Source organism: Muntiacus reevesi, chromosome 3 (genome assembly GCF_963930625.1).
Source record: "Muntiacus reevesi chromosome 3, mMunRee1.1, whole genome shotgun sequence".
Lineage (NCBI taxonomy): Eukaryota > Metazoa > Chordata > Mammalia > Artiodactyla > Cervidae > Muntiacus > Muntiacus reevesi.
The window spans coordinates 158341435-158364588 of record NC_089251.1 but is presented as its reverse complement, the minus strand read 5'-3'; positions in this window follow the sequence as shown (position 1 = coordinate 158364588).

The window sequence follows — 23154 nt, the reverse complement described above, 5'->3', positions numbered from 1 at the left end:
GACACTGATGAAGAGACTGAAGTCTATTCAGCGGTTTCTCAGGTAAAGCAGAGGCGTGGGGAGGAGTGAAGTGATGGATCGAGGGGGCGGGACTGGGTTCTGCACCCAGGAGCCTGGGGCCCCGTCCCCATGCCCGCCGCACCCTGCACCACCACCTCTGAAACACCAGCGATTGTTCCTGAAAGGCAAGCAACCACCTCGATGAATTCTTCCCCCACCACCTTCATGGATGCCGCCTGCCCAGACATGGTACCTGGCATGCTGGATGGAAAGGAAAGAACAGACTCCTTAGGAAACCAAAATGTAGAATAAAGTGTAAAAGACAACTTTCAAACAGATGTATTTTTCCACTGAAAGATCACCCCATTTGTAAATCTCAAATTAGGAAACGCGAACAATGAGAGACGGACTAGTTCTCCAAAAGAAGTAATGCTAAGTTGCTTCAAACGTATCTGACTCTTTGCCGCCCCGTGGACTGCAGCCCGTCAGGCTCCTCTGTCCATGGGATTCTCCAGGCAAGAATCCTGGAGTGGGCTGCCACGCCAGGCTGACTCAGGGATTGAACCCGAGTCTCCTGGGGCTCCTGTGTTGCAGGTGGATTCTTCACTGCCGAGTCACCGCGGAAGCCTAAAGGAGGTAATGATACCATCCAAGCACCTAAAAAGATACAGGCCCACATAGAGGGAAAAGAAATCCTGTCCTAAGTCCCAGAAGACTTGAATGTCTTTTTCAACAAGTAAAGACTTTTTCAACAAGAACACAAGCATCAGTTTCCAAGGAGAAAAAGCAGTTGGCGCATCCTTGCAGAAATGGGTCTGTAACGAAGCAAATCCTGCAGACGGAAAGTAGCGGGAACGTCTCAAGAGACCCTGGCCACAGTCACTGTGAAGGGAGACGTGCGGGCTGATGTCAGAGTCCCGGAAGGCAGCCCCCGGCCAAGCCCCCGCCCGCCCCGCAAATCTGAAAATGGGCTTCTTCTCTGAGAGACTGCTAACATGGGTGTAGAGGTGACTCCTGAGTTGAGGGGAGGGCCCGCGGCTGATGCCGAGTCACCTGGGGCTTGAGATGACAAGACGGGCTCGACTCCCTGGAGAGATGACCCGACGGTCTACCCTGGGCTGTCTGGCTGGATGCCATGACCAGAGGATTCGGGAAAGTGAACAGAATGACTCATTTCTAGGGAAGTGACCGCCAGCCTTGGGATTTCACCCTCCAGGTTTCACACATTTCCCCAAACACACCTAAACCAAATCAATTTTCATTTTAACAAACAGGCACAGTATCCATTGTCACAGGCTGAATTGTATTTTCCCCAGCCCCTCCACCACACAATTTACACATTGACGTGCAAGTGTGACCTTGGGTAGAAAGAGGGCCTTTGTAGTTGTGAATTCGCGTAGATGTGTAGTTGTATAGTGTAGTTATGTAGGGTAGATGTGTAGTGTAATTGTAATTAGTGAAGATGAGTTCGTGGGGGGAGTAGGGTGGCCCTAATCCAACGTCCTTACAAACGTCAGAGATGTGGGGGACTTCCCTGGTGGTCCCGGCGCTAGGACTCTGTGCTTCCAATGCAGGGGGCCCAAGTTCGATCCCTGGTCAGGAAACTAGATCCCACCTGCCACAACTAAGACCCAGTACAGCCAAATAAATAAATAAAAATTAATGTTTTTTAAAAAATTTGTAAAGAGGGGTAGATGTGGACACAGATGGGCATGGGGAGAAGGCCCGTGGAGGCTTGGTCCTGCGGCCACAGCCGGGGAGCCGGCAGAGCTGGAGAACGGCCTGGGACAGACCCTCCCCGGGGCCGGGCCGACACCTGGACCTCAGACCCCTGCCTCCAGAAGGGCCAGATGAGAAACTGCCATGTCTAAGGCCCCCAGCTGGGTCGTTTATGTGGAGTGACGCTAGCATACCCCCGGGGAGACTCTAACAATGAATCCGAAGATTCATACCCCCGGGACCCAGAGGTCCGGGGAGACTGGTGCCGGGAGACACTGGATCACACCTTCCTCCTTCAGGGAGGGGCCGGGGCACAGGGGACAATGTTTCAGATGGAGACTGTTAGCTTCAGACCTCCAGAGAGGCTTCCAGAAGCCCATTTACGTACTAACGTCCTGCAGTTTGGTCCAGAAAGACCCGAAAGGTCTTCGGAACCAAACCGGCCAGGCCCTATCTCCAGCACTATGGAGCCGTGACATGGTACCAGAACGGCGGCTTCTCTCCACCAGAAGTTATTCACGAGGAAGAGAAAGCTGGCTGAGTACAAAACAAACAGCGTCTCTGTGTTATAGAAAGTGAATTATATGCTAGGAGAACATGCTAAAGAAGGAGGCTTGCTTGCAGGCTTCCCAACTCACATTCCACCTCTGCTGGGGAAAGCATGTGGGATCCCGACAGCGGGAGCTCACTGAGCCTCGGGCCTTCTGGACAGAAACACAGCCCTGGACAGACACCTGCTGACTCCAGTTGTGTGAACGTCATCTGTAAGAAAGAACATGCACACGCCAAACGCAGAGGACGGTAAAAATGATGAAAATCTACGTGGACCTTTTCATTCCTCTTGTCCCCTTCGCCCACATAGAACGCCTTGCAGAAATTAGCAGTCTTGTAAAACTACTTCCTGGTGGTTACCAGCCTTCCCGGTTGGGAGTCTCACGAATTTGCTGGCCTTTCCCTCTTTTCTAATTCAGCATACTGTGCAGCAATTGTCAATTAAGTAATTTTCAGGGATGTATTTAATTGGGCTTCCAAAATTCATTCCAACTTTCATAAGGCTAACCACGGAGCACATCCACTAACGCCACAGGAACGAAACATCACGTGGAAGATGGGCCCTGGGCCATGGCCCCTCAGCCAGGCCTGACATGGAAGATGCCGGCGTTGCCGGTACCGGGCATTTCTGCTGGGATTCACGGGAGTGACCATGGCCTTCAAGAAGGAAAGGTAAAGGCAAATAAATATATCTCTAGTTGTTTTTTTTTAAAGCACTCCCTGTTGGACCAATGCAAGTTCCTTCTGAAAACAAAAACAGCAATGTTGGTATCTATAAGGTGAACACATGGCATGCCTTTTTAAAAGACAGTGTGAAGAAAAAATAAATAAATAAAAGGCAGTGTGAAGTCTGTGGAACCTGTAGACACGGCGTCCGGCCTTGAGGAGAAGTGAAGGGTGTCAGGACCCAGCCCAGGCGGCTGATTCAGAACCCCTCCCCCTCCCCCTGTGGTTGATGACATACCGGTGTTTGCTGCTGGTATTGTTATTACCACTGTTCACTTAAGCTTCCTAAAAATTTTTACCGGGCTATAATTGATTTACAATGTTGTGTTTGTGTCAAGCATACAACAAAATGAATCAGTTACACACACACACACACACACACACATACACACTCACTCTTCTTTTAGATTCTTCTCCTGTGTAGGCTATTGCAGAGTACTAAGTCCCCTGGGCTATATAGCAGGTCCTCATTAGTTAGCTCCTTTATATATAGCAGTGTGTATATGTCGATCCAAGGCTCCCAGTTCATCCCTTCCCTCCCCTCATCCCCTGGGAACGACCGAGTGGTTGACCACACACACGGCACACAAGTTTAATAATAGCTGAGTCACTTTACTGAGAAAGAAATGACTATCAGTTACTCGGGTAAGAATGGAAGAAGGCAAGAAACAGTAAAGATGACTAAAGACCATAAATAGTAAAACTCAGAAGACAGTGCTGCCCCAGACTCTACTAGATTTCGGAAGGAAGTGGCGGGGGCTTAGTCACTAACTCCTCGGTCCATTGGATTCTCCAGGCAAGAATACTGGAGTGGGTTGCCATTTCCTCCTCCAGAAAGAATTGGAACCAGTCATCATTTTTACTGACGTTAGAAAATTAAGCGTATGTACAAATGGTATTTGGTAAGTTATTAAAACCTGTGATAGTTACTTTCTTACAGTATAAATAACCAGTAAAAACATAGGGATCTTCCAAATAATCTTTGGATTATTTGGAATAATAATAATCTTTGGAATCAAGTATCTAGTCCTGGTGAAAGTATTTGAAGTGCATGATAATACAGTCACAGAACAATCACTATAGTGGTACGGAATTCTCTTTTATTGGAGAAAGTGGTAGTCAGAAGAGGCATTTGAAACCACAACTGAAATATACTCCTTGAGACAGAGGCCAAGGGCAGGAGTGTTTCCAGCGTGAGACACACTTCTCTGATTCCAAGAGCACAAATTCCAGGGGCCACAAGCTCCAACTCTGGCTCCTCTGCTCCCATGGATTTGTTTGTCTCTGCTCTTGACTTTCATTTCTACATCCAATTTTTAAAAAAGATTAACACATGTTTATCTTGCTAGGAAAATCTAAGAATGCAATGAATGAGCTAACCTTGACACAGGTCTTACAAGAAGAAAGATTTTCCTTGAAGTGTTTAGCTTAAGGGATGACTGGACCAGTAGAACCGAAGGGCATCTTCTGCCTCGAAAATGAAAGGCCATTTCTGCATCAGTGTTGAGATCTGAAAAGAATCCTGCAAAGTAAAGGCATGGAAAGACATCCTTGGATAATAAGGGCCAAGGCCACAGGACTCTCACACCAGCATGCCTGATGCCACACTCAGCCGTGCCCTGACCCGTCTCAAAGGATGCCTTAAAGCTCCCCCAAACCAGAGGGGTGCACTTGCAGGCTGGGAGGGCCTGGAGTCCGTGAGACGATGGGCCAGGGACAGTCTTCCCCGGCCAAGACTGGAGATGCCCGGGTGTGGGCACAGAAGCTTCAGTCTCACCTGCAGGGGAAGGCTCTGTCCCTCCTTTAGGAACAGGATTTCTGTTTATTAACATAAAGCGAAGTGTTAGAAAACCCTAGAGGTCAAGTTAAGCTGCGTCCACCAAAGCACCCAATGCAGCACCGAACGCACGTTCTTGCTTCACAAACGATAATTGATTCGTTGCTAAGGGGATTTTTTCCAGGTATCAACAGAATTGTTTATGTGTCAGTATGTGCACTTGTAACCCATGGATTTCCTGGGAAAAATGAAGCTCCAGAATTGCCCAGCACTCTCTACTGCTTTTGACTGGCTCTTCGATCCTCCAAAGCAAAACCCTGTGGACTGTGACTCCTCTGCGGCCCCTCCCGAGGGCAGGACCCTCCTTAGCCTCTGAGGTCTCAGCAGACAAGCACAGCCCTGGGTCCACATTTCATCTTTGCACAAGTCTCTGCTGCACAAAGAGATATCTGAGGCCTTGGAGGTTGGGCGTGGTGGGAGTAGGACATAAAAACCATCAACAGGGCCCAACAAGATCCGTCTCCCAGGTTGCGAGCACTGGCTATTGACTTTGCCAAAGTTTTATAGGGTAGAAGAGGTCTTTCCCCCGGTTTTAAATGCAAATTCTTTAACATGACTATTTAATGCATTAGTGAAAGCCCTGGTAAAGGAATGATCGTAGGATTTTTTTAATGCAAATGTCCCTTTAGTATTACGAGGCATTTCTTGAGAATTGTTCAACCTAACCTTGAATTCTCAGACTCAGGTAGGGAATGAAGTAGCATGTATTTCTTATAAGGACAAAAAAAAGTCTGAAGAAAAGTTGATTCTTGTTCTCTCCCACCCCAAGTCCCCAGGAGGCGCTGACCTCTCCTGTGATGGTAGACGGAGCTCCTGAGATGCGCTGGGACACTCAGCCGGCGAGGGAGACCCTCAGCCTAAGCAGAGGCTTGGGTCAAGGACCCACGGCTTTAAGAGGCCGTTTGCCCCTAGCGCACCCCGCCCTCTGCTCCCAACCTAACCCCCCGCCCCCAGGCTCCCAGGTTCCCCATGGATGAGCTCAGATGCCCAGGGAGGCAGCTGGACCCCGAGGGACACGGAGCAGTGGGCGACCAGAGTGGGCCCCAGTGCTGTTGAGTCATTGCATCACTGGGGGAGGCCTCGGGAGTTGCCCCAGGGGTCTGGGGTGATTGGGATTTGACCTCAGAATGCACTCGATTTGCAGAAGAGAAATGTGGTTGTTTCTGCACAACGGTTTACAGACTGGTTTTCCAGCCTGAGTTAGGTTTTCCCTGTTACGGGTAGTGGGGGCGGGGGAGTCAGTTTTGCCTTGGACGTTACCCTACAGCTGTCAGACATAACAACATAATCGGGTGTGGAGCTGGGCAAATCTGAGTACCCTTGACAATGAAAGAAAATTATTTTCTGCTGTTTTTTCCAGCTATACTATTTGATCCCCAGCATGCCACATCTGCAATGCAGCTGGAATCCAAAGTGCTTATTCAAATCCATGTCCCACCTCTTTGGGGACCTGCTGGACCCACCTGGAGGCTGAACAGTGGCACAAGAACATTCACACTTTCTGCCAGAGGCTTCATTACGTGTTTTCATATCTTGGCTTCCTGTCATATAAAAATACTGAAGTCTGGGCTATTAAAAGCAAGCCAAATAGCCTTCTGATTTATTTCATCCAGCTTTTTTTTGTTATCTGGCTTGATTTTCTTTAAAAACAGCCCTTTGTCTCATGTTTTGAATAGGTTTCTCTTCTATGCAGCTGATTACTGCAGCCTTTTTCGATGGCACTTCTGTCAGCTGAGAAAGCTCAGCTAGAGTTTTTTCCTTCCTCAGTAAAAATAGATGTTTTCTGATTGAAGCGGATGGAATTTTCTCTGCATTGTCACACGCTGATCACTCATCAATGTAAGTCTTTACTGTCTCTTAAGAAATAGTTTCTAAGTGACTTTTTGAAAAGCGGCAAGAGGGAGGCCAACTTCAGGATCTCCAGATCCTGTGTCAGTGGTTGTCCGGCAGATGCACTGGGGGTCCGGGGGATGAGGAAGGGGTGGGGAGGACGTGGTGTCCAGCTGGGGTCGGGGTTTGAGGAGGGGTGGGGAGGACGTGAGGTCCAGCTGGGGGGGGGGGTGGTGAGGAGGGGTGGGGAGGACGTGGTGTCCAGCTATCAGTCAGGCCTTCTCCCCGCAAGGGCGGCAGCGGGGCTGAGACGTCGGCGTGAGTCCGCAGGGCACGTGTCCACAGAGACCAATGCCATGCCCACAGCACGGCTCCCTGACCCTCTATCTGCCATCTCCCTTCCCATGAACAGAGTCATGAGACCCTGGGGGGGCCGGAAGTGTGACAGCGGGGACCACTCTCATAAGTAAGGGGCCCCACACCTGCTGGAGACCAGGAGCCTTTCCAGGCCCATTTACAGGGGGGCGAGAGGGGCCTGGGGAAGGTGCGGGGCACGTGGGGGGGCGTGGGTGGGCGTGGGGAAGGTGTGGGGGCGTGGGGAGAGGCGTGAGGAGGGGTTTGGGGGCGTGAGGAGGGGCTGTCTTTCTGCAGCGAGACCCCTCCCACCGAGCTCACTCAGAGAAGCAGGGCCTCCGTGTTTCAGAGACCGCCTGCAAGGAAGCAGTCAGCGCTATGGGCCCTTTGGGTCAGCCCCCGTCCCTCCTCCCAGTTTCTCTCGTATCTATTGGATCCTCAGGCACGGATATAGATAGATGTGCAAAGCTGCATCTAGCAGGAGCCAAGATAGCTTTTCCAATCTTACTGGCAGCTGACAAAGCCCAAATAAGTGAGGATCAATAGCACGATGATCCCAGGCCCTCTGTCACTGCAGATTCACTTACAGGGTCGTTTCTGTGCCCGGGAGCCTCTCTGTGCGGCCTGAGTGCACTCACCTCATCAAGGGAGACACCGCTCCGGGTCGGGGTCACGGTTTAGCTGGGGGAGGGCGACAGGAGACACGTAACTAAGCCCCCTGCATCAGTGCCGTGTCAAGGGTGGGGGGCAGGGGCCGGTGGGGAGCCTGACAGGGGCTGAAATCCCAGATGGAACAGCCTGGAAGGTACCACGGGAAGGGAGGCTGTGCAAAGACTTGGAGACGGAGGGAGGGCCAGGCGCTGTCTGGGGCGGGGGTCCCCGCAGAGCCCACAGGTGGAGGCCTGAGGCTCGTGTTCTGCGCGTGCACGAGTGTGGACAGCCAAGAGGGGCTCCTGGTGATGTGGAGCGGGCAGGAGGGGAAGGGGGAGGGCGGCTCACAGCAGACACTCCGTCCTGCAGTCACTTTTAAAGCACAGCACATTAAAAGTGGTTTCCAACATTACAGACTCAAGATCATTTGATATTTCTATGCGACGTTCCATTATGTTCACAAACTTTCATCTGTGAAATTGTTCCCCACAGGGGAGCGTTTCTGCCCCAGGGAACATGTCTGTGCAGAGTTTGCCTGTTGTACTTTGGGAAATTTCCAAATGTGGCCTTGCAAGGTATTCAGTTCAGTCGCTCAGTCATGTCCGACTCTTTGTGACCCCATGAACCGCAGCACACCAGGCCTCCCTGTCCATCACCAACTCCTGGAGTTCACCCAAACCCATGTCCATCGAGTCAGTGATGCCATCAAACCATCTCATCCTCTGTCATCCCCTTCTCCTCCTGCCCCCAATCCCTCCCAGCATCAGGGTCTTTTCCAATGAGTCAACTCTTTGCATCAGGTGGCCAAAGTATTGGAGTTTCAGCTTCAGCATCAGTCCTTCCAATGAACACCCAGGACTGATCTCCTTCAGGATGGACTGGTTGGATCTCCTTGCAGTCCAAGGGACTCTCAAGAGTCTTCTCCAACACCACAGTTCAAAAGCATCAATTCTTTGGTGCTCAGCTTTCTTTATAGTCCAACTCTCACGTCCATGGCAAGGCATTACTATATGGGTGTGAGTGCGTTATGCCACTTGTTCTTACCGCAGTAAAGCAGTTCTTAGCGCAAGGCCCATCTTACCATAGGAAAGACCAGCTTTGCTTCTGCGAGTGGTTTTGAAAGCATCCTAAACTATCTTTACAATTTAAACATACTTGCCATCTTGGCCAATTTTCATGAAAGCAGATATGGGAACATTAAAAAGACTGACTTACTCACATGAATCAATAAAGTCATATGCCATGTTCCTTACTAGGAAAACTGAAAAATGTACACAGGTATATTCTACAAAAAATTAATTTTAATTGTATTGTGATTATAATCAAAAAGCCAGTTGTGATATATCATTTAAGAAAATAAATAAGAGTTTAAACAAAAAAAGAACAACCCCTACTATATCAGATATAACATATACTGTGAAGGCCCATTAATTAAAGCAGAGTGGGAATAGGTCAAAAACATATGCATAAACCATGGGTGAGAACAGTTCAGTTAGTAGCTGCAGAAAATATACAGGGACTTAAAATATGATAGAAAAGTACTGAACATCGACTATAGAGGGATAGATTATTTGAAGCTGTTGTGGGGAACTCAACCATTTGGGGGGAGAGTTAAAGTGTCACTTCCCAAGTATGCAAAATTACTTAGGGATAACTAAAATCCTTATTGTGAAATAGGAAATCATAACAACAAAAAGAAAATATAGGTGATTATATATGTGACTTGGTTGGGAAATAGCTTTTAAGCATAAAAATGGAGTGAATTGCAAAGAGATAGACTAACAGATTTGTCCACATGAAATTTAAAGACTACATTTCATATCCCAAAGTGGATGGTAAAGGCTTTCCACAGCCACCGTTTCCTAATTCATGTAACTACATCTGAAACAGATGAGCAAACCCACATCTTTGTTAACATGAGCAGGTATATGAAATCTTCCCTCTCATTTTTTTCTTAGGAACAAAAATTTATGCCTTTCTTCCTATTTGCGGGGGGTGGGGGCATCTCTTCAAATATGAAATTGAAGAATTATCCATATATTTTAATACGTGTCTATAACACTTTTGATGTTTTCTACTACATTTTAAGGAACCATCTGTCCAAAAATTATTTTCAAAAATCGAAAAATTAGCAATTGGGCAAATTATAGACTTGTTTATTCTTACATTCTTGGAGGTGATTTAGCAGGTACCATCTGATCTAAATGTTCTGAGTAATGAAGAGGCAGTTGTGCCTTTAGAAATAGGACCCCAGACAGGCGGCTGCAGATGGTCAGGTGAAGTGAACATGTGTCCTGGAGGTCACTGTGCTCTCTGCTAGGACCGAGGTGTGCACGGGCATCACCATGAAACCTCAAAGAAGGTTTCCAAGTGGATTCAAACCAAACCAAAACAAAACAAAAAAGCTATGTTCATTTGATCAGGGCAAGGAGAGCTGTGCAAAGCAGTCAGAACATAAAATACAGAAATCAGGAAGCTGGGAAAAGCAGCAGTCCTTGAGCAGATGGCATAGCTGGTGATTCGTGACCTGAGTGTGAATGAAGGGAAGGTGTTGAATCCACTGTGGAGAGAACGTGGGTTTGGGCTGAAAAGACCAGAGTCCAAGCCCAAGCCCAAAGTCCGCACCCTGGCTCCGCTATTTGATCATCCCTTGGCCTGACTGATGGCTCTGCTTCTCTGAGCTTCAGTGCCTCCTTAGCAAGAACAGTGGTCTTACAGACGCCAGCATTGGCAACCATGCCTTCCAGACACCACACTCACAGCAGGCGGGCCAGCCGGCCTCCCGGCCCAGGCTGGCAGGAGCTCCTCCCACTTACGCTACAGAGCATCGCGAACCCCCGTCCTGGAAGGAAGGGCCACCCCGAAAGCTCTCCCTGGGTCAGACGGTGAAGGAGCGTCTGGAATAAGTGGGGACAGCAGTCCTGCTCAGTCGGGAAAGCGGTGCCCTGGGCGGCTGGTCTTCACGCCTCTATGGGCTGGCCGCCGCCTCCAGAGAGTAGCACCAGCTGGGCTTGGAGGGCGGGAACCTTTCCCCTGCATCAGCTTCCCCAACTTGTCGGGGGATCAAGTGTGTAAATGCTTGTGGAGGTGTAGAGGTTTTTATCTGTCACAATCAGCTTTACGAATATTAATGCATTCTATCATTGTGGGCAAATGATTATTCAAACTTCAAGTCTTCCTTCAGAAATCTCCTTGAGGCTTTCCTGTATCCTTCCCAGGCCACTGCGTGCCCCTGGGCAGGGGTTGGCTACCCTGCGTGGAGGAGGCAGGGCTGCAGGGTCAGAGGGGCCACTAATATTGTCTTGTGCCTGCACCCTTGGGCGCAGCATCCCTGCTCCCCGCTGCTTCACCCAATCGTCTTAAATCCACACTGGACTTCGTTACAAGCCTTTACAACCATGGCCTGGGTGTTCCCTGGTGCTCTGCGCCCACCTGTTCACCCTTCTGACCTAGAATCACACGATTTGAGACCTTCATTTTTTTAACTTTGTCTCTGACACCTAAAGACTGCCTGGGGCTTTGCTTACTGTATTAGTAAAATGAATAATTATCAAAAGCTGTTTCCATCATGGGATGATCAAGCCTCCCTTCAGCCAGGGCTGTCTCAGGTGGTCCAAGGACTAGCGCAGATCAGAGAGCAGGCCAGACAGTTGCATGGGTTTCCTGGGAACCTTACAGGTTGGACTGAGCCTGGGCCCAATGAAGAGGAGCCAAGACATGAGGATATTTTTACGTGGGTTGACAGTATTGAAGGGATAGTGTTTAAGGGTTAAGTAAAATGCCTTGCTTTTTGAGAGAAGATAAACATTGGTTAGGTTTCCCAGGTGGTATTGTGGTAAGGGATTTGCCTGCCAGTGCAGGAGACCTGGGTTCAATCCCTGGGTCAGGAAGATTTCCTGGAGAAGGCAATGGCAATCCACTCCAGTATTCTCACGTGGAGAATCCCATGGACAGAGGACCCTGGTGGGCTACAGTCCATGGGGTCGAAAATAGTCACTTGCAACTGAGTATGCACACAAACTTCGGTTTTGTCACTCAACAAACCAACCTCCTGAAAGTAACCGTCCCTGACTGTATGCAAAATATAAAAGCAACTACCTGAAAATTCTGAGAGTAAGCTAAGGCAGGCAGACTCTGGAAGGAAGACAAAATTTGGAAGAAAATAACGCATGGTGAGTTTCTTGTTTCATGATTCTTAGCCGTAGTCACAGGATGGTTCAGTTAAAGACTGATCAAAACTCAGGGAAACTTGTTTTCAGCCAGGATGAATTACCAGGGGCTGCTTTGCCCTGTTACTTGAATAGAAAGATATGAAACAAATGCAATTTTTAAAATATGTGAAACAGTAGACATGAATCATATTCTCCTGCTTGTCTGGCTGATCATCTGGACTGGACACTGGACGTATTAAATTTCAGCCCAGGACATGGATCCCACTGACCACTCGACTGAGAGATGAGAAGTATTTTGGATAAAGTGAGCCCCAGGACTCCCCCGTGTCACTGCCTGGGAAGAGTTTCCAGGTGACAGAGCAAGAAATAGAGTCCAAACAGAGTCTGGTGGTCCCCATGAACTGAGGAGAGATTTGGGATTTGGGACGATAACAGCAGCTGGAATTCCTGGTTTTAAAGCCAATGACAGGAATTCCCTGGTGCTCCAGTGGTTAGAACTCCACGCATTCACTGTAGGGGGCGCTGGTTTGATCCCTGGCCGGGGAACTAAGATCCCACAGTAAATAAAATAAAACCAATGAATGTGTATATATATGTGTATACTCAGCCTTAAAAAAAGAATGAAATAAGGCCATTTGCAGCAAACATGGGTGGATCTAGAGACTGTCATACTAAGTGAAATAAGCCAGACAGAGACAAATTATCACATGATGTCACTTTTATATGGACTCTAAAAAATAAATACAAATGAATTGATATACAAAGCAGAAACAGATCCACAGGCGTAGAAAACAAACTCACGTTTCCCAAAGGCGAAAGGGGGGAGGGATAAATTAGGAGGTTGGGATTAATATATACACGTTACTCTGTATAAAATGGATGGCCAACAAGGCCCTGGTGTATGGCACAAGGAACTATACTCAAGGTTTTTTAATAAACTACAAGGGGGAAGAATCTGAAAAAGAATATAAATATATTTAAATGTAAAACAACTACATTTACCGTTCCGTCAGAAACATAAAATATTTAACAAGATGCAGAAACCTCTGCACTGAAAACTACAGTACATTGTCAAGAGAAATGAAAGAAACTCCAAGTAATGGAGAGATACATTCATTGCTTGGAACACTCAGTACTGTTAAGATGACAGTTCTTCTCAAATTGATCTGTATATTCGAGTCAATAACTCAGTCACAATCAAAACCTCAGCAGATTTTTAAAATAAACATTGGCAAGAAGATTCTAACCCTTGTATGGAAATTCAAAGAACCTAGACTATCTAAAGAAATCCCTTCAGAGGAAAACCAAGTTGGAAAACTTAAACTACCTGATTTCTAGATTTGTCAAAAACTACAGAAATCACGACGCAGGATAAAGTGTGATCCAGCAGAAGTGTTGACGGATTGATGGAGGATGTGGAGACCCCAATAACTGACATCATCACCTGATTTTCAGCAAAAACACCAAAGAGACAACGAGAAAGGACAATCCTGTCAGCACGTAGTATTGAAATAGCTAGATAACCATTTGGTAAGAAAAGAGATCTCGACTCCTTCTCATGCCCTAGCCAACAGTGATTTGCTATAGATCACCCCTAAAACCATAAGACTTTTTAAAAAAAGATAAGAGAAAATCTTTGTGACTTAAGAGTAATCAAATATTTCCTAAATAGGTCACAGGAGGAAATAACCATAAAAGAAAAAAAATTATTCAAGTTAAAGCTTCTCAGACTTCCTTAGTGGCACAGTGCTTAAGAATCCGCCGGCCAGTGCATGAGACACGAGTTTGATCCCTGGTCCAAAGAGCTCCCACACGCTGCAGGGCAACGAAGCCCATGCGCCACAACGGTTAGACCCGTGCTCCGGAGCCCAGGGGCTGCAACTACTGAGCCCACGCGTCTAGAGCAAGGGATGTCACTGAAATGAGAAGCCCGCGCACCACGAGTAAGGGTGACCCCTGCTCACCGCAGCTAGAGAGAGCCGGCGCTCAGCAGCCAAGTCCCAGCGCAGACACAAAGAAGTAAATAACGGTCCACACGAAACAACTCCAAATAAAAACTCCTCATCAAAGCACATCACCGAGGAAATAACTAGGCAAGCTACAACTTTACAAAAATACAAAAAGCATATCTAAGAACTGATGTGCGCAATATGTAAAGCACTTCTACAGCTCAGTAATAAAAACACAAACAACCCCCTGAAATGGTCATGAGATTTGATTAGACACTTCTCAAAGCCAATGTGGCCATGAAAAAGTGCTGAACATCATCTGTCACCAGCGAAGTGCAAACTAAAACCACATAAAGCATGACCGCCAAGCGCTGCCAGAATCCCTACAATTGGAAAGAGCAGGGCCCTTGGGCACTTTATCTCTGACAAAGGAGGCAAGAATATACAGTGGAGAAAAGACAGTCTTCTCAGTGAGGGGGGCTGGGGAAACTGGACAGCTACATGTAAAATAGTGAAATTAGAACACTTCCTAACACCATACACAAAAATAAACTCAAAATGGATTAAATACCTAAACGCAAGCCCAGAAACTATAAAACTCTTAGAGGAAAACATAGGCAGAAGACTCTTTGACATAAATCACAGCAAGATCCTCGATGACCCACCTCCCAGAGTAATGAAAATAAAAACAAAAATAAACAAATTGGACATAGTTAAAAGTTTTTGAACGGTGAAATAAACTATAAACAAGGTGAAAAGACAACCCTCAGAATGGGAGAAAATAATAGCAAATGAAACAACTGACAAAGGATTAATCTCCAAAATATACAAGCAGCTCATTCAGCAAAACACCAGAAAAACAAACAACCAAATCAAAAAGTGGGCAGAAGACCTAAACAGAATTCTTAGAACACATACAGATGGCTAATAAACACATGAAAAGATGCTCAGCATTGCTCATTATTAGAGAAATGCAAATCAAAACTACAATGAGGTGTCACCTCACACCAGTCAGAATGGCCATCATAAAAAAATCTACAGTGCTGGAGAGGGGTGGAAAAAATGGAACCCTCTTGCACTGTTTGGGAATGCAGATTAATACGGCCACATTGGAGGATGGTTAATAGGTTAATACTAGGACTAAAACTATCATAGGACCCAGCAATCCCACTACTAGGCATATACCCTGAGGAAACCATAATTGAAAAAGATACATGCACCCCAATGTTCATCATAGCACTATTTACAGTTGCTAGAACTAAATGTCCATCGACAGATGAATGGATAAAGAAGCTGTGGTTCAGTTCAGTTAAATTAAGTTCAGTCACTCAGTCGTGTCTGACTCTTTGCGACCCCATGAATCGCAGCATGCCAGGCCTCCCTGTCCATCACCAACTCCCGGAGTTTACTCAAACCCATGCCCATCGAATCGGTGATGCCATCCAACCATCTCATCCTCTGTCGTCCCCTTCTCCTCCTGCCCCCAATCCCTCCCAGCATCAGAGTCTTTTCCAATGAGTCAGCTCTTCACATGAGGTGGCCAAAGTACTGGAGTTTCAGCTTCAGCATCAGTCCTTCCAGTGAACACCCAGGACTGATCTCCTTCAGGATGGACTGGTTGGGTCTCCTTGCAGTCCAAGGGACTCTCAAGAGTCTTCTCCAACACCACAGTTCAAAAGCATCAATTCTTTGGTGCTCAGCTTTCTTCACAGTCCAACTCTCACATCCATACATGACCACTGGAAAAACCATAGCCTTGACCAGACGGACCTTTGTTGGCAAAGTAATGTCTCTGCTTTTTAATATGCTATCTAGGTTGGTTATAACTTTCCTTCCAAGGAGTAAACGTCTTTTAATTTCATGGCTGCAGTCACCATCTGCAGTGGTTTTGGAGCCCCAAAAAATAAAGTCTGACTCTGTTTCCACTGTCTCCGCATCTATTTCCCATGAGGAGATGGGACCAGATGCCATGATCTTAGATTTCTGAATGTTGAGCTTTAAGCCAACTTTTTCAGTCTTCTCTTTCATTTTCATCAAGTGGTACATATATACAATGGAATATTACTCAGCCATAAAAAGGGACACATTTGACTCTGTTCTAATAAGGTGGAAGAAACTAGAGCCTATTATACAGAGTGAAGCAAGTCAGAAAGAGAAAGACAAATATCATTTATTAATGCATATTTATGCATATATACATACTATATGTGTGTGTGTGTGTGTGTGTGTGTGTGTGTGTGTGTATAAAATCTAGGAAGATGGTACTGATGAACCTATTTGCAGGGCAGCAGTGGAGACACAGACGAGAAAACAGATTTGTGGACACAGTGGGGGAAGGAGAGGGTGAGGAGGTAGCGCTGAAACATGTACATTACCATAGGTGAAACAGGTAGCCAGTGAGGGTTGACTGTATGATGCTGAGGGCTCAAGCCAAGTGCTCTGTGACAACGTAATGGGGTGGGATGGGGGGAAGGTTGGAGGGAGGTTCATGAGGGAAGGGACGTACATATATCTGTGGCTGATCCATGTTGATGTGTGGCAGAAACCCACACAATATTGTAAAGCAAGTATCTTCCAATTAAAAATAAATTTTTTTTTTTTTAAAAGAGAAGTACCACCAAATGTTTGCAAAAACGTGGAGCAGCCAGGACTCTTACACGTCATTGGCAGGAGTGTAAAATAGCATAACCACTTTGGGAAAAGGCTTGAAATTTAAAAAAAATTAAACACATACTTATTCTCTGGCTAGCAGTTCTAACACTAGGTATTTACCCAAAAGAAACAGCATATATGCCCATCAGCAGACTTGAACAACAATGATCAAAATGGTTTTATTCATAATAGCCAACAATGGGGGAAGTCCCCACTGTCCATCAACAGAACAGGTAAACAGTTTTGCTATAATGAAATACTGCTCAGCCTCAGAAAGGAAGGAACCTCTGGTACAAATAACACAGGGAATCTCAAGATTGTCGTGCAGATGTGGGCAGACTGAAAAGCACCCCTAGACACCCAAGGGGAAATCTCTGAACCTCTGAGCATGTCAGGGCCGTTGGCAAACACCAGCTTAAACTGGGCAATTCTGAATTATCTAGGTGGGCCCAGTGTAATCAACCGGGTCTTTAAAAGTCAAAGAGGGAAGCAAAAAACAGTGCTGGGACATGAATGCTAGTTTGGCCATGGGTGGATTTGAAGACGGAGGAAGGGATGGAGTATTGTTACCAAATGTGAGGTTTGGCTGCTCAAAAGCCAATAAACAGGCACGGATGGTGGAAAGAAAAGCTTGCTTCATTTCAGAGGCCGGCAGCCTCCTGGGAGGGTGAACTCCATCCCAAAGGCTTTCTCCCCACCGCCGACAGTCAGTGGGCAAGAGCCTTTGTCAGCAGAGGCAGAGGGCTACATGCAGAAACAGCACATTCTTTTCTGGCAGTTGTCTTGAAATTGGTCATCGATTGATCAGTGTCGTGTTGGTGGTTTTAAGTAGGGTTAATCTTCCTTTCCAGGTTCTTCCACTACAGATTGAAGGATTTGTTCTCATTCCTCTGAGGCTGGTTCTCAGAATTGTGGCAGCTTATGGACTTCCTTGGTGGCTCAGATGGTAAAGAATCTGCCTGCAGTGCAGGAGACCTGGGTTCAGTCTCTGGGTTGGGAAGATCCCCTGGAGAAGGGAATGACAACCCCACTCCAGTATTCTTGCCTGGAGTATCCCTGTGGACCAAGGAACCTGTCGGGCTACATACAGTCCACGAGGTCGCAAAGAGTCGGACACAACTGTGTGACTAACACTTTCACTGTTACTACTACATGTCCTGGTTGCAACCTGGTCATCACATAATTAATTTCTTCTACCTGGTAGGGGTTTCAGTATCTGCAAGACTGATCACAGGACATGGCTCAGAATATTAGCTATAGCCCTTGAGAAGGAACTAAAGGTCCTTGACTTTGCTTAATGACTAAACTATTATATTTTGGCCTTGTTTGACTGCTTTTCTTTGCTTTTGCATTTTCTTACTTCTCTGATTAAACTTACTCTTTGACTAATGGTTTTCCACTGACAAAAGGCAGGTGGAGACGGGGTAAGGACCATAGGATCCTGCTTTGTTCGATATTATCATATAATAAATATAGAATTTGGTCTCCATCTACAGTTCCTGGTTGATAGCTCCCAACACCTCATAACTTCCTAAGTGATTAGAGCATTAACAGCATCTTATGTCATAATATTTGATTTTTGTCATTGCTTCCTGAAACAGCTTCAACATAATAAAGGTGACATAGGTTTTTATTCATAACAAACCTCTGAGTTCACATTAATGACGTGACTTTTGGCAAGCCCCCTGATAGGGGTGGAGTCTGGTTGATATGATTACAGGGTTGGAATTTTGAGCCCCACCTCCAACCTACAGGAAGGGGAGGGACCTGGAGGTTTAGTTAATCACCAATGTCATCAATGATTTAATGTCAGGCCTACATAATGAGGCTTCCATAAGAACAGGATGGGGTTCAGGGAGCCTCCAGGGTGTTGAACAAAAACGCATCCACATGATGTAGGTCGGTGCTCCCCACTCCATGGGGACGGACGTCCCCGTGCTTGGGACTCTCTGGACCCCACCGTCTGTACCTCTTCATCATCTGTGTTACCTTTCATATTCTTATGCTGTAAGTTTTTGTGTTTTGATTTGGTCATGGACACAGGAGTCTTGCAGGCTGCAGCCCATGGAGTCACAAAAGAGATGGACATGACTGAGCAAAGACCCTCCTAGGGATAGCTACGGGGTTTCCCTGGTGGCTCAGTGGTAAGGGATCTGCCTGCGATGCAGGAGACCCAGGTTCGATACCTGGGCTGGGAAGATCCCCTAGAGAAGGGAAAGGCTACCCACTCCAGTATTCTTGCCTGGAAAATCCCATGGACCGAGGGAGCCTGGCGGGTTACTGTCCATGGGGTCACAAAGAATCAGACACAGCTAAGCAACTAATGCTTCACTTCACCTCATGGGAAGGTGCAAGAATCTGGGCTCGTGAAGTTCTCCTGAGACAGACACATCGCCATCTAAGGGGCCGCTCTCCCACCACACAGAGTATCCTGCTGCCACCTTACCCCCTTTGAGGAGCGCTGCGTCAGAGCCTGCAGCGCCTTACGACTCCATCCCTGTAGAACTGGGCGGTCAGCACAAATGCTCTTTGTTCTTTGTTGTTAACTTTAAATCCTCCAAGTTTTTCATCTTGTGTGAAACGTAGCAGATTTAAGACAGGTTAAGTAGTTCAAGATGGAGTCCCAGCGGCCAATGTGAACTTTCACATTCATTGTCTGACACGGCCGCTTAGAATGTGAGCGTCTTAGAGCGACGCTGAGGACAAGGACTCTGGATAAGGAGTCTGACGGGCAGTGGACGCCACTGAACAGACAGAGGGGCCGGTAGAGCCAAGGCCCCTTCCCCGGGGTAGCCGTTACTCCTTACGCGAGGCCACTGCGTCCCGGGACTGGTGGGTCTTGGCTGGAGGAGCTGGTCCAGACTCCACGGGAGGGCCTGGGGGAGGGGAGGGGGCTTCCTGCTCACACTTGTCAGGGGACCCGTTCCCGACCGGAGACCCCTCCTCCCCGACTTCTCCTGGATCGGCTCTCAGCCGCCTCCCTCCTGACGGCCCGTGTCGCGTGCAGATCACGGGCAGTGAGCGAGCGGCTCCTCACTTGAGCGCTGGCTGCGGGGTTGTCTGTCTCCAGCGCTGGGACTCCCACCTGCTGGGCCCTGCGACATTCTTTATAACGAGCCAGCACTCTGGTTAAACCCTCTCCTGAGTTCTGTGCGCCGCCCTAGCAGAGCAGTGGACCCGAGGTGGGGCTGCGGAAACTGCTGATTCACACCCCCTCAGAGGAGCACAGCCTGGACGCCTGGCATCTGAGTCGGGGAGGGGGGCAGCCTTGAGGGGCCGAGCCCTTGAGCTGTGTGGTCTGTGCTTTCTCCAGGGAGACGGTGTCCCAACTGCACTGAATTGTAGGCCACCCAGCCGGTGCTGTGGGATCGCTTGGTATTGGAGAAACGCACACTTCTGGAAACCAGAAGTGGATGTAGGATCTTTGCAGATGTAATAGGATGAGGGCCTATGGGAACAGGCTGAGACTTAACCAATGACTGTGGCCTCCCCTCACACCTCAGCTGGGAAAGAATCGTCTGCAATGCAGGAGACCCCGGTTCGATCCCTGGGTCTGGAAGATCCGCTGGAGAAGGGATAGGCTACCCACTCCAGTCTTCCTCGGCTTTCCTGGAGGCTCAGCTGGTATAGAATCTGCCTGCAGTGCAAGAGACCTGGGTTCAGTCCCTGGGTTGGGAAGACTGAGAGACCTGGGTTCGATCCCTGGGTTGGGAAGATGCCCTGGAGAAGGGAACGGCTATCCCCTCCAGTATTCTGGCCTGGAGAATTCCATGGACTGTACAGTCTATGGGGTCGCAGAGTCAGACACAACTGAGCGGCTTTCACTTTCACTTTAACCAGTGACTGGTGTCCTTACAAGAAGAGAGAAATGCAGACACGGGCACACAGCGGAGGGGCCGTGTGAGGAAGGCAGCGGAGACCAGGGTGATGCGGCTGCCGGCCAGGAAACGCCCGGAGGAGCAGGAAGCGTCCTCCCCACGGCCTCCAGAAAAGCCACAGCCGTGACCACAGCCTGACTGTGAACCTCCGGCCTCCGGGCTGGGGGAGGACAAACTGCTGCCATGTCAGCCGCCCCGTCTGTGCTGACCCGCTGCAGCAGCCCCAGGAAAGGAATAAAGCCAGGCCTGTCACCCCCGCTCCCCCTCCGTCCTGCGGGGACCGCCAGACCTGCCGTCCCAGCAGGCGACGAGACGGAGCGACAGACAATGGAGCCCAGCTCCGGGCAGGTTCCCGCAGCCTCCCTGGGTCCCCGGCACTGTGACCAGAGCCCCTCCCCGCGCAGGCAGAGCTGGACATCCGGCCGTGTTTGTCGAGCAGATGACGGGCTGGGAGACAGCCTGTTGCCCAAGGACCAACCCCATTCTTCTGCAGCGACTCCTGAGTGTCAGCCGGTTTGAGCCGGCATCGCCCCCTGTGTGGAGGGAGCAGGGACAGACGGTGGTCCGTGGGGGCCCACGGCGGGCGGGGGGCTGCCGTTCTGGAAAGGCCAGAAGACGTTCCTTCTCTTCCCTGGGCCTGCGGTCCGTTGCACAGGCTTCCAGAGTTGGGACACAGGAACCGTCTCTCGGTCTGTCTTTCCTGAGCAGAGAAAAGATGCAGCTTTTTTGCCTCCGCAGTGTCTCTGGCTGGTCCTCCCTTAAAGGCTGAACTGCCCAGAACTGATGGGGGATCTTTGCCAGGTATCAGTCACTAGGAGCAGCTTTGGTGGATTCACGGACAGACCTGAGCAGGCCCTCCAATTTGTTTTTTTCCCATATTTACTTATTTGTTTGGCTGCGCCGGGCCTTAGTTGTGGCACGCGGGATCCAGTTCCATGGCCAGGGATGGAAGCCGGGCCCCTTGCATGGGGAATGTACAGTCTTAGCCACTGGACCACCAGCGAAGCTCCAAGTCCCCCAGTTTACTTTTTCCTCCCAGTGTTTAGAGAGCATATGCCAGGCCCATCTCATGTTTCAGACACGAGAGACACGAGATACTGAAGCCAGAGACTTCCGGTCAGACAGGATTTCCCACGCGCGCTTGCTGGACGTGGCCCTGCCCTGGCTGTGGCTGATGGGTGTGAGGGGGTCGGTGTCCCTCCCAGCAGAGGCCTGACAAGAGGCTCTCCCCTCTCTGCCTCTTCCACCCTGACTGTTGCCCACAGGTCTGAACCCAAGTCAGAAGTCAAGGGCATCTGTGGACTCAAATGCCAGAAGATAGTCACGTCTTTATTTGCAAACTCTACCCAGTCTTTAGCATTTCCTTCAGTTATGAGTACAGGCAAGAAACAGCTGCACCCGGGTGCTGACTTTGTATTAACAGAAATCACATCTGGGGGACTTCTCTGGAGATCCAGTGGTTAAGACTCCGTCTTCAGAGGCAAGGAGTGCAGGACTGATTCCTGGTCAGGAAGCTGAGATCCCACATGCCTTGCAAACTCCAACCCCCTCCAGGAAAAAAAAAAAAAAATCATAAAACAGAAACGATATTGTAACAGATTCAATATAGACTTTAAAAATGGTCTGCATCAAAAAGAAAATCTTTAAAATAAAAGGAAATTACATTTTCACATTACATACTTTGTTATCCTGTGTGCTTTCAGAGATGTATTTAAAAACATTATTCTGAGAAAAAGTCCGTTCACCAGACCACCAAAAGCGGGCCCATGCAAAAATAAAAGATGAAGCCCAGCAATAAGGTGAAAAGGGGGCCCCCGGAGCCAGCACGTCAGGAGCCTGGCCCCCAAGTCACCGCGGGGAACCTGCCCAACACGTAACACACGGTGCTGGACGTCCCGGGAGAGAGGAGCAGACTTGCCGGGGGTGCGGGGAGCCCCTGAAACGCTGGGCGTGTTACTGCAGCAGCTAGATTGCCCAGCGAGCGCAGGACACAGCGGACGGTGCGCGGGAGCAGATAGGTCTGCAAGCCAGAAGGGCCTGGTTTCCAGAAGGCCCTGCGGTCAGCTCACCTCCCCTGCCCCGCAGCGCCGTCCTGCGGGAGAGGCGGCTCTGGGTGGACAGACCGCTCCTCCAGCGGATCCGCAGAGCTCCACCCAGCCGACCCTTCTCCGGTGAGACTCACTGCCCGCGAGGTCACCCCCACTCGGGCCTTGGAATCGAGGCCACGGGTCACGTGTGCACTGGCATCACGAGGGTTAAGGAGGCGTTGAAATGGCTGTAGAACGACACCGTCTTCTGCAACGCGATGGGGCTCGGAGCGCTGTGTAACCTGCCGCTCTCGGCCCGCCAGGGCGGGTGGGCGGCCGCCTCCAGGCTGGAACGCAGCCACGGCCGGGGAATGCTGAATGCACGGACACTCGGGGCAGGAGGGCGTGGGGACGGGGGCTTGGGGGAGGACGGGGCCGCCCCCTCGACCACCAGGCCCCCACCTCGTGCCAGACGCAGTCCAAGCCCTCATCTTTGCCGCGCCCGCCCGTGTGCTCCTCACAGTGAGGGAAGCGAGTCCGGGACACGCTGCCGCTGCGATGTGGGCCAGGTCCTCCATCTCTCCTGGACCCTCGCGACCCCGGGCCCCCGCCTCGGGCTCGTTGCTGCCCTCACCTGCCAGGCCCTGCCTGCGCTGCTGGCTCCACACTGCCTCTTCATCGCCGTCTCGGCGGTTGTGGGTGGACGTGGGTCTGGGTCCTGGATCTAGGCCCCAGTCCTACATCTCCCTGACGGGAGGAGCGTGGGGGCAGAGAGGGGGCTGCTGGACCCCCTGGGAAGGCTGGAGT